Genomic DNA, 12,333 nt, shown 5'->3' with positions numbered 1-12,333 from the left:
CCTTATAAATACTCTCAAAACTGAAGCCATCTGCCCACCAAGCTCACATTTCTTTTAGGAGTCACCTAATCTGTCTTTGCAACATGCAGACTCGAGTGTGAAGTGACTTGTCCACATGAGTACCTGTCCAGTAGAGGCCGATAAACGCTGGAAACGTTCCCGTTAACTGGCTTGCCCATTCTGAAGAGGCACATCCAGCCACCGGCCGAGTGCTCAGCCAGAAGCTGAGACCCTTCCCAGCATCGTCGGCATCGGCACCCGGGGCCCATTTCCACATCCACTGCAGCCCCGGGGCTCACTTTCAACTCCACTCCTCCCTACGGCTGTGAGGTCCACCTGCCAGGCCAGGGGTTCCTGGAGACGCTGGGGAAAGCCAGGAGAACAAAGCACTTGTCCGGACGTGGCTTCCGTGTGCCTGTCCTGAAATTGCCGGCGACATCCCCCCAGCCAATTTCAGGAGCTGGTGCTTCTCCTCCCCTGCCCAGCAGAGCCCCATTCCCTCTGACTTTGCTCAAGAGCCACCTTCCCCTGAGAGGCTCCTGCCCCACCCCCACCCCGCCAGAGTTCTCAGGGCCCCGCACGCTCCCAACGCCTGGGGCCGGGCTGGCTCCCTTTTGCCCTTGCCACTCTCTGCACAGCCACCACCAACGGGACCCTCGGGAGCTGGTTTATGCTGTTCCATGATTTGTGCATTTCACAATAACACGTGTGCGAAACATTCTTGAACAAACACAACTCAGAGGCAACAACTTTCTAAAATGCCACCCACGCATGCTCAGTGCCGTTATCAGTTTAAGTCGGTCCAAAGCTTCGTGAATGTAGAGCTCCAGGAGACCCATGCTCCCCCATCATTTGCCCGCGAGAAAGCCTGCCCCCTCAACAGGCCCCGTTCGAGTCGGGAAGAATTCCAACGCGGAGCTCTTGGATCACTGTGGCTTTTATCCCCATCGTTTCCAAGAACGAGAGAACAACTCTGGTGGAAAGAACGGACCATGGCAGAAATCACGGCCCTCTAAAGGTCCAACACTGAATTTGAACTCTTGAGATGGGCGTATGTCAGACAGAAGTACTTTTTGGGAGGTGAGACCTGGAGAAGACAGACGGGTGCCCTGGGCGGGGATGGCCCACACGCGGTGCATCGGCGGGAACTATGAGGGTTAATGTCTCACAAACTAAGGGATCCTTGCTCAGCTCACCCTCCGCCACTTAGGAGGGTCCAAGCAGAAACCGGCAAAACTCTGTGGGCTTTGCCTTCCCAGACCTGGCCTGGGTTCCCAGTGGTGTTCTCTGGGCTTGGAGTAACTCAGTGTGGCTTGGGACGCACTCTGGTCAATGTGTAGCAACATGTGTTTAGGAGATGGTGCAAATCAAAGCCTCAGCATGATGATCCTTTCAGCTCAGGGAGCGCTTAGGTGGACATTCTTACATCCCGTGACCCACGTGTGTGTGCGTGTGCGAGCGTGTGTCCCTGAGCAGACGCACATGCATCCAACCCCGCTGGGCAACCACACCAGCTTCTTCTCCGAGTGGCTCAGCGGAGCACTGTGCCCCCCCCAGTAGCTCTGCTGTGGCGATTGATTTTTGTGTCCACGTGGCCAGAGCAAACATCTGCTGTGAAGGCATTTTTAGATATCCAGTCTCCACTGCACCAGTTCTCGGGCATCAGAACCCCTGAGGACTTCTCAAAATCCTCAGAGCTCCTGACCCAGAGGGCCTGGGGTGGGGCCCAGGAATCTGCATTTCTCTGGTGATGCCGATGCTGACGGTCCTGGGGCCACACCTTGAGAACTCCTTGTCTTTTGGGAGAGATTTCTGAGGGTCCGTGGTGTTCCTGGACGGAGGGCTGGGTGAACCACTGTGTATGCTCACTGAAGGGACCAATTAATTGTCAACTTAACCTAGCATCCAAAAGAGAGCCACCCAAGAAAGGAGGAGTGCCAGGCGTTCACAGAAGGAGCAGGTGAGGGCGAGCCATGCCCATGCCCTGACCGTCCCCCGCCACACCCACCCAGCTTCTGCAGTCGGGGCAAGAGATCTGGTTAGAAGGTGGTCCTTCCCCTAGGACAATCCAGCAGCCCCGGAAAACTGTTCCCAAAGGTGCGATCAGCAGGATGCTGAGGAGCAATGGTGATTCTCCTCTCTCTCACCACCACCTTCCTGCCTCCTCCGGGCTGGGTCCGGCTTTCCCCGCGGCTGCCACGGTGGGCGGGTGGCAGGTCGGAGGGGCCTCTGTGCTCAGTCCGTCTCCGGGAGGGCATGCTCTCACATGCCACAGCGATCCTGGGCACCCCTTCAGCCTTGCTTGCCTGCCCTCCAGCCTGAGGATGAAACCCCACAACTAAACAGCCATTCTCTGACCCCACAGAAAAATCTGAGATGCTCCTGCTTCTCAGAACACTGTCCACAGACAAGCTGCAGACATTTGCTTAAATATGAGAAGTGGCTTCCTAGGACCACGGGGACTTGTACTCGGCGTTCGGCACGTGGAGGGTTGGGACCCAGGCATCCTCACCACCTCCCCCGCGGCTCCAGACCGGGCTGCCTCCACCCATTCGGCCGACACATTCACTGCCACTCCAGGAACAAGACCGTCTTAGGGACGGCGGGGGGGGGGGGGGTGCTCAAGTCCCGAGGCAGCATCCAGGGGTCTGAAGTGATATCCGTCCACGGGACAGTGAGCGTGGATGGTTTCTCCTCTGTGATGCGCTCGCCTGTCCTCCATACTGAATCTGACAGATCCAGGAAGGGACAGTGTCCTCCATGCATTCACATTTCAGTGTCTGTATCGAGCCCCCCGTGAACACCGGGATACCATCTGGGAGAAGCCTGCTGAACAGGGAGTGTCCTTGTCTATGCAGACACATGTAACTGTCCCCTGGGGTCCCGGGAGCTGGGTCTGGGCTCTGTGCCTGCTTGCGGGGAGAACAGGAAACTCCCCCCGCGTGTTTCCTTTCTGAGCCCTCTCTGAGCTGTCCTGGGAGGCAGCCCAGACCCCAGCGGGGCCACACACGCTCATCCTCCCTGGGGCCTGGCCCAGCCCACGTGGAAAACCCACTGGTGTGGGCTGGAGGCTGCCCACGGCCTGCAGCTGAGAAGGGGCAAGCCTGCGGCTTCCGAAACAGCCACGGTGGAGGGGGGACTCAGGCAGGTTCAGCTCTGCTCTCTCACACTCGGCCCTTCGAAGGGACCCCCACATAAACTTGCAGCCTTGCATCTGTGGGGTCAGCTTGCAACCAAGGAGCTGGGACCCGTTCCTGTGCAGGGCACCCAGGTCGGCGAGGGGGCCTCTGGGCCAGCCCCGCACACACGGTCACACCAGTGGCAGTATACTTCTGGGTGTGTTCTGGAATTTTGATGCTATTTCCAAACTCCTTCAGAAGATCTACATCAGTGCTTCTCAACCGGATGGGACTTGGTCCCCCAGGGGACATTTGGGAATGTCTGGAGACATGCTGGTCATCACAGCTGGGAAGACAGGGTGCTGCCCGCATCTCAGGGAGAGCGTCGGGGACAGAGGCCAGGACACTGCCCTGCCCAACAGTGCACACGACAGCCCCCGGAAGGAAGAATTATCTGACCCAAAATATCAGTGGTGCCAAGGATAAAACACCCTGCTCTATGGGCTTTTGAAAAACCACTGACTTGTGTGTAAAAGATTCAGCTGAGAAGCTGTCCCAAGCTTGCTGTGCTGTCTCGGATCTGTTCCATGCGGCTTTCCCACCCACGCCACCTGCCTGCTCGACAGAGCCACACACGTGGCCCCCCCTGGATCCCACCTGGACCCCCTGGACCCCACCTGGACCCTGGCCTCCCTGGACCCCACCTAGACCCCCTGGACCCCACCTGGACCCCACCTGGACCCAGGCTGTTAGTGTTTGTGTCTTAGTTTGGGTCCTTCCCAAGGCAGACGCCGAGGCAGTGTGGTGGCAGTCATTCATGTGGAGGTGATTACAGGAAGCTCTTGGTGGGGGAGACAGGAGGGGTGCCGATGGAGGCTGGGTCCCTGAGCTCAATCCTGCTGGGATCCACCCACCCAGCATTGTCCCCCATGGCCGGGCCCCTTCTCCAGATCCTGACCACCAACTGCCCAGCGTGCTCTGGAGCTTTTGCAGAAATGACAGGGTCGATGAGGGGCAAAGGCAGAGCGTTCGTCGGGTCTGCTCCAGCTGACCTCCCCCAGCAAACGTGGGTACTGTAACCATTGCTGTTTCCCTATAAATTCCTGAGACTCGGTGATGGCCTTTGTTGAGCTTTGTTCCCAGAGCCTGACTCCCGGTAACCCCCAAGAAATACTTGTTGCACAAGGAAGGAACGGAATGCCTACAACATGCAAGAGGCTGAGGGCGATGGGTCACTTTGCTTCCGCTGACCCTGCCTGCTTTGCCAGCTGAACAAGAAATGCACCAGGAGAGCCGATTGGCCAATCCATTTTGAAATTGTTTCTGGGAACGCACTCTGTGCTCAGCATTGATCTGGACAGTCGAGAAGAGGAGAGTGTTTGCAATGGGATCCTGGCCAAGGAGGACCGACATCTCAACTGGATGGGAGACTCACACCTCACAACTTTGGACTGGAAGAGCAGCAGCTCCAGGCGCCCCTGCCTGCTCCATGGCCGAGGCTCAGTTGTGCACGACCAGCTGGGGGAGAAAATCAAAGTCGTGGGGGATTACAAGGTCGTGAGCCCCCATCCCACCTCCCTCTGCCCTTTCCTCCCTGACATACTGTTGTGAAATGTTCCCAATAAACAGAGAAGCCAGAAGAACCTTGTGGTGAACACCGATATGTGCAGCACCTCGGGTCTACACTCGCATTGCTCCTCTCATGTCCCTGCCCCATCCCCCGCTGCGGCTGCTGGCACCCCACCCTCCACCCCACCGCTCCTCACAAGCTCCAGCTTCCTGCGGTATTTGTTCGGGAAGACAGGGCAACGGCATGAAGAAAACAAGCCTTTTATGAGAAAATTTCCATGGATCGAGAGCTTTATGCATTTTCTAGTGAGCACACCATGCGCAGCTTAGAGCAGAACCCGTTTCAGGACTTAAGAGAGAGGCTGGGCCGGTGGTCGCTGATGGGACAAGCGTGTCCCTCCGTGCAGGGCCCCCAGCACCACCTGCCGCCTGCCATTTTGGGGACGGTGCCCAGGAAACCACGCCAAAAACTTACCTGTGTGCACTTCAGTTGCTGAGAATTTATTTGCTTAATATTTTGGAAATCAACTTCTCATTTCTATGAGTACTAAGGGCATATTATTGAACTGAGTAAGATGGATGCAAGTATGTCACAGTGGTGATTTCTGAGCATTTATTTACTTAAAGAAACTTACGAATTCTTAGCAGTTATTTACCTTAATCCAAGGTTTGAGAGAAAAGAAATGTGTGAGACACCACAGAAGAAACATTAAAAAGAAAGAAAAATAGGGAAGGACAAATAGACCACAGACTAACATGAAATTTGAAATTGATAAAAATAGAGGAATAAAGAAATTGATAAAAATTGAGACAGAAGAGTTAAACACCAGAAAAATGTAGGTCAAAAGCAAAACAAAACAAACATGTAAGTAAGCAACAGACTGTGGAAAATACAAAGAGCAGGACAAAGAAAACACATATGCTTTCACAAGCACTGGGGAGGGCAAAATCAAATGGCTTTGTTGTTGTTAGGCCGCGGGCCAGGAGTGTCCCAACATCAGCAAGACTGGCCGATTTCAACCGAGAGGGTCCTTGCAGGGAGAAGTGGGAATCCAGAATCGCAGTGCGGAAGTTCTGTCCGGTGGGCCCCAGCACCCCTCCACCTGGCACCTGCGAGAGGCCCAGCCCCCACCTGCCCCACAGCTGGACTCACAGGCAGCAGGAGCCCGTTCTGGCCTCCCAGGGGACTGACCTGTGATGAGGCTTGGGGACCACAGTCGCTGATTGTCTCCAGGTGCGCCAGAGCCCACCGCACGTGTCATCCGCTCCCCCAGACAGGGATGAGGTACCCACCGGGGGCCCTCTCCAGCTCTGGACCTGGCCTCCTTGAAAGCAGCCTCCCGCACTGTTCAGGGTGGTTCTCGAACAGTGTAACAACCTCTGCTGAGAAAGACCGAGTGTGTGCCTGAGTGCAAGCTGATGGAGCGAATTTCTAGGCTTTGGTGAAGATGATGCCTCAGACGATTTTCTCGTTTTACCAGTGAGCTCATTAACTTGTGCTACTTTACAAAACCAGTTTGCTACGATCATAGTCGTCACCTGGCGCAGTCTGTGCTGGCCTCTAAGCAGCGGGGACAGGACAGACGTCTGCACCCCCTCTCTGAAGACCATCCACTGGACTTGACGTGAATGATTCGATAGCGTAGGGACGACATGGATGACCTTAAACTGAGTGGGAAAGCAAGCGAGACAGTCGCCAAAAACAAAGCTGGGAGCCGCGAGGTTCTGGACTTCTGTCCTGTAATGTGGGGGGAAGCAGACTCACGCCACACCCTGAGGCATCTGGGGTTCTCTGTGGAAAGCCCACCCTGCCACTCTCTGCCTGGACAGGTAGTGGGTTGGCATCCAAACCTTGCCATGTTCCACGGGCTCCCCAAACCCGACCCTGGTAAGGACAGACCCTCTGCTCACTGTAACTCGCGGGTACCCAGAACGGCTTCACATCGGGCCGGGAATGGAACACCCGGAGGTGTTTCCTAGAGCCCCTGGCACCCCAACCTCACCTGCCCAGGACATCAGTGGGGCCCCGAAACCCAGTGTATCTGTGTGGAAGCACAATGGTTTTACTTCCCAGAGGTGGTTCTCTTGTAACGGCCGTATCTGAAATTAATGCCTTGTACTGAAACGCTTTTTAAAAAAGCAACAAATACGTTGAAGTCACCCAGTCTGCCCCCATGGGTCTCCCCTCGCCCCACAGGTCAGCAGGTCCCGGCCTGGGTGGGGGTGTCCAGCTCCCACCCCACAAACAGGAGGAGAAGCTTCCCCTCCCGGCACTCCAAAACATTGGATCCCGACGTCTTCAGTCAGAGGCAGAATCAATCTAAGGAGAAAAATATGGTCAGATCCAAGGTAAAAGTCTAAGACATTTAGTAGCAGGGGCAGGTGTTTCACGAAATCAGGTTGGGTTATAAATGTCAGTGGACTTTCCGGGCTTTCGTGAGTAAGGAGAGAAGAACTGCGGCTCTGGCAGGGTCTCCAGCTTCCCCCCTTGTCTCTGGACTCCTGGGGAAGGGTCTCGGTGGGCTGAATGCAACGTGGTGGGCCTCACGAAGTCAGCATTCTGCACCCTGACTTGGGACACCGTTTCTTCTGCCTGAGTCTGTCAGACGGGCCGCGGTGAGTGCAGACTGCCACCTGGGCATCAGCCCCAGGGCCCGCTTGCTGCACCGTGCCGAGCAGGCTGTCTGCGTGAGGCGTCCTCCTTGCTCTGAGGGTTTCAGCATCTCCCGAAGGCCTCCTCACACACCAGCCCTTCTTCCTCTCCTCGTGTTTCTGGGTCTCTGTTCCTGCTCGCCGAGCTCAGATCTCTACCGCGTCATGACCAAGAGCTGAGTGACTTCAGGAAGGTTTCTCATGGTTCAGGTCTCCACCCTGACCATGTGCTCTGCAGTCTAGCTCCTGCAAAGGGATTCGGGAGAGGACACTACTCAGAAAGCCTAAAGCAGAAAATGTCTGCGTGTCAGAGAGAGAGAGGGAGCTTGCTAACCCAAGGAAAGAGGACCCCATCTACAAGCCCACAGGTGAAGCTGAATGTCAAGTGTTTGTCTCACAAACCCCATGCCAAGCGTCACGGATGCTCTTGCTTTGAGGACACCCTTGAAAAGTGCCCGGAATGGGAACTGTGCTGGGGTACTTGACTCTCCTGCTGTTCATTTCTCCTGATGGCATTGTCCTTGTCCACCTCTCCAAGGTGCCTGAAAACGAAAAGCTGCATTCACAGTATCAGAAAGCGGGCTTGAGCTTTGCTTTGCTATGATTCTGCACATTAATAAGGCGCCGTGCACAGCCACTGTGGATAAGCATTCTTCCTGCATTGAAAGACCAGAAAAGGAATCCATTGTCAAATCGTCATTAGAAAGAGGGGATTTCCCCAGACCACAAACCCAGGGGTTTGCCCACTTCCCCCTGCTGGCCTCCTCGGGAATTCCTGCAGAATCTGCGGGCCACCACATGGTGACGCGGGGCCTCAGGGGGCAGCCTGGCCTGGGCTCCCACCCACATGGCTCGCCCCGCTGACCGCATCCAGCCCTGGCCCAGACCGTTCTGGGAGCCTCTGCTGTCTGTTGGGCCCTGGCAGCCTGGGAGGGGAGTCTCCTTCCTCTGCCCCAAGGTGGGGTGCTGACCCCTGCACCTTCCTGGGAGCCACCCAGGGTCCCGTCACCAGAACCCTCAGCCATGTACCCCCTGTCACCACTTGACCTGAGGATGCACTGGCCCATAACACACCTCAGAGCCACCTTTTTTGCCCTAATTAGGACAGCGGGGCCCTGGCTGTCACATTCCTGCTCAGGAGCAGGGTGGTGACTGGGCCCAGGCACCAGTGGGAGGCTGGCGTAGGCAGCTTCCGGAGCGTTCCTCCATCCCAACAGGAAGGAAGTCGGGTGTCCAGGGCAGGGCTGGTGGGCTGGTGGCTGCGACGTGGGAGCACGTCCGTGTCCCTTCTGTTCCTTCTGTTTCCTAAGTGTGAGAACAAAGCAGTGAGTGATGAGGAAGGCCAGGGCATCGCGTATGGAGACACACTGTGACAGGGTTGTCTCTGAGCAAGGTGGAGAGAGGACCAGGGATGCAGGGACCGCTCAGGGCCACATGGTGGACGTGAAGTGGACTGATCAGCGAGAACTCTGGAATTCTCCTGGCTGCCTTCGGCTGCTTGGGCCAGGAGTGCAGTCTGGACAAAGTTTGGTGAAACCCTCGGGGATTTGCCCAAGACGGCATCGGCGGCCGGCAGAGAGGGCAGGAGCCTTACAGGGCTCAAGCAAGGGGTGGGGGGCTGCTGACAGTGGGAATGGACTCCTTCCTCCCCAGGGAGAGGCCAGGACATGCAGGAGATGGACCCCAGCCACCCCACAGGGCATCCTGACACAGCACTGGTGGGAGCCAGCAGGATGAGCAAGAGAGCGAGGGGAACCCTCCAAGCACAGGGAGATGGAACTCTGAGCCGAAGTCTCCCTATCAAAAGGGCGTGAGACCAAGGCCAGGCAACGCTGATGTCCGGTGGCTACATGGGGAGATGGGGATGCAGGCTCAGGTAAGCCAGACCCACAGCTGGTTCTGCTGCCAGCCTGTGGCTGGGCCAGGAGTGTGCAATTTCCTCCAGGTGCTGGTGATGCATGGGGTGAGGTGGGATCTGCCGCTCAGGACCCCTCACCCCCGAGTGTGTCGGACCGCCCGTCGGTCGGTTAAAGAGCAGATCCCTGAGGTTCCACGTCTGCATTTCTGTGGACCAGAAGTGCAAATCACAATCTCTGTGATGTTCCCAGTGACTGGTCACAGGGCTGTCCCTGCCAGCCAGTCTGTCGGCCGATCCCTGGCTCAGAAGTGAAAGCTCTGGCAACGCCCAGTGGCCAGCCCAAGCCAGCCCCCCTTCAGGCCTCTGCCCTCCTGCTCCTTCGAGGCAGAGCACCTCCAAGAGCAGAAAGCATGGCCAACGTGTGTGCTCACATGCCCACTGGCTCAGGACAGCCACCTGCTCCAAAGCCTTGTCGGGACAGCTGGAAATGCTCAGCATGGCCACCAACAGGTGTGACCCTTCCTGCCACTCTGTGGGCCCGAACTTCCCGCCCCCACACCCACACACCCACAGACCTCAAGTCATTTCTAACTGCGTGTGATGCCCAGAAGGCACACACTCTCCGGGCTTAGAGCCTGCCACCCAGCCCTCCGCTGCTGGGGCCTGTGTGTTGTGTCTGTTCTGTGAGACAGATGGCAGGCCCTTCCTTCTAGACGCCTCTGCCCACCCCCAGGCTGGGTTGGGAGCCCCCACCAAACCTCGGCCCACTGTGCCCTGTGTGAGAGCCTCCCAGGAGAGTGTCGCCCCCACTCTACTCGATCGCTGGCTCTTTGAGGACAGACATGTGGTCCTGTTCTGGCCTGGCGCCACGGTGGTAGCTGATCGATTGACTAAAACATCAATGAGTGACAGGTGAGAGGGAGGGGAGCATTTAGGTGTCTGAGTCCTGCATTCTAGAGCTTCTCAAGGCCCTGGAATTTACTCTCTACATGACACAGTGCAGGGAAACACAGGCCTAGTGATGCCTTTACCAAAGTGAGTCCAGAGGGGCCAAGTATGAGCCTGTGTTGGTTGGTTAATGCAAGGACCTAATCTTCCACTTGCAGGACGCTCGTAGGTGGTTGCTATCCCGGAGACTTAGGCTAGTGTGGTATAGATGCCACAGGAATGTTGGAAAATTCTAGGTTAACACAGAAAACACTCTGCCTCACTGTAATCCAAATCAAGTCAGATTCAGAGGGGTAAGCAAATAAGGCAGTTTCCTTCTTAAATTGTCTTTCAACACTGGTAACAGGGCACGGGGTAAAGATATGAGAGACAAAGTGGTCACTGGCATAAAAAATTTAAAAATCATCGTCAGGCCCACCAGGCACCAGAGATCACTGCTAAGCAAGGAGTTCGGAGGGACGACAGGGTGGCCTGAAAACTTGGCCTCCAGAGAAGGGGTCGTCTGGACCAGGGAGCTCTGCTCCACACGCGTGTGCACACGCACAGACATGCACAGACACGCATGCATAGTCACATGCAGACACACGCACACGCATGCAGACATAGACACGCACACACATGCATACACAGACACACGTACACGCATGCAGACATAGACACGCATGCACATGCAGACACGCAGACACGTGCACACGCATGCAGACATAGACAGACATGCACACATATGCAGACATAGACAAACACGTACACACATGCAGACATAGACAGACACACATGCAGACACGCAGACACACGTACACGTGTGCAGACATAGACAGACAGACATGCACACACAGAGACAGACACACGCACACACGCAGAGTCACGTAGACACACGTCCTCACACGTACACTCCACGCCGCTCTCAGGGTCACATGGAGCTTCGGGACCGCAGACTTACTGCGCCCACGTTCTCCCATCTCCAGGGTTTGGAATCCATCCAAAGAGGCCGTCTCTTTTCCCAGAGTCCGGGTTCCAAGTGCAGATCTGCCTCCTGCCCACTTACGTTGCGCAACTGATGGTCAAACTTTCTAGCTTGGTGAACAAAAGCCTCGTGACCCGGCAGGCTGTAAAGTCAATGAGGCCTTATTTTGTCTCTGCACATCTGGCCCACCTCCGGGGCTCTGCCCGCTGGGAGAGTGAGTGGTCAGCCCGGCTGTGGGGCGGCTTCCCAGGGATTCGGGGTGCTGGGTCCCGGTGTGTGGGTCACAAACACTCCCCATGTTCTGAAAGTTGACAGCCTTTACATGTGCATTTTCATCCTGTGAATGTAAAAAAAAAAAGTATCAGTTCATGGGAGAGATTGGAAAAGAGAGAAATCTCAGCCTCTTCTCAAAAAAGCGGGCTTGGGAACTGCGCACTTTCAAAGCAGGCACAGTGCGTGTAAATGGAGAGGAGAGTCCTCCACTCACAGCAGGACCCGTTTGAAGGACACGAAAGCCACAGAAACGTGTTGTTCAAATGCCATCGAGACTCGAGGTCTCTCAGTAATGAAGCTCGGGCTCTGGAGGCAGCTGTGGAATCCACGTGGGGAGGTGGGCAATTAGGACCATTTATTTCTTCAGTGGCCAGGAGGGGACACAGAGCAAATTTGGCACATCAAGAAAAACCTCCTGCAGGACGGGGCCCTCACCTGGAAGCCAAAGTGTGCGCAGGATTTAGTGAGATGCAGAGGGAGGCAAGCACTCAAGGGAGGGGGCAGGAGCAGCATGTACAAAGGCCCTGTGGTAGGCAGGCAGCCACCCTGCAAAAAAGAGGCTTCCACAGGCAGAGAGGAACAGCTGAGGGAACACAGGCACAGCCAGGTGGGGAGGTGGCAGGAGCCAAGACACGTGGCACCGGGCCAGGCGGTGGGAGGGCTCAGCCCTGGACGCTGGGGAGCTGGCAGGGGCGAGGGCCAAGGAGAGGTGTGATCTCATTTTCCTTTTCAGAAGATCCTCCAGGCTGCAGTGTGAAGGATGGATTAGGGGAGTTGTGCATGACTGTTACAGAAATTAAAAACGGGATGGCACTAGGTCCAGCCCCGAGGAGAGCCCAGGGTGAGGTTCTCGTAAAGCCAGATTTCCCTGCAAGGAAGAGAGAGGGGACATCAGAGGGGAGGATAAATACATGGCCACGGAAAGAAGGGCCGCCAAAAGGGTGAGACCT

This window comes from Mirounga leonina, unplaced genomic scaffold (genome assembly GCF_011800145.1).
Source record: "Mirounga leonina isolate KUSES-001 unplaced genomic scaffold, KU_Mleo_1.0 Mir_224, whole genome shotgun sequence".
Taxonomy (NCBI): domain Eukaryota; kingdom Metazoa; phylum Chordata; class Mammalia; order Carnivora; family Phocidae; genus Mirounga; species Mirounga leonina.
Note: the sequence above shows the minus strand (reverse complement) of the source record.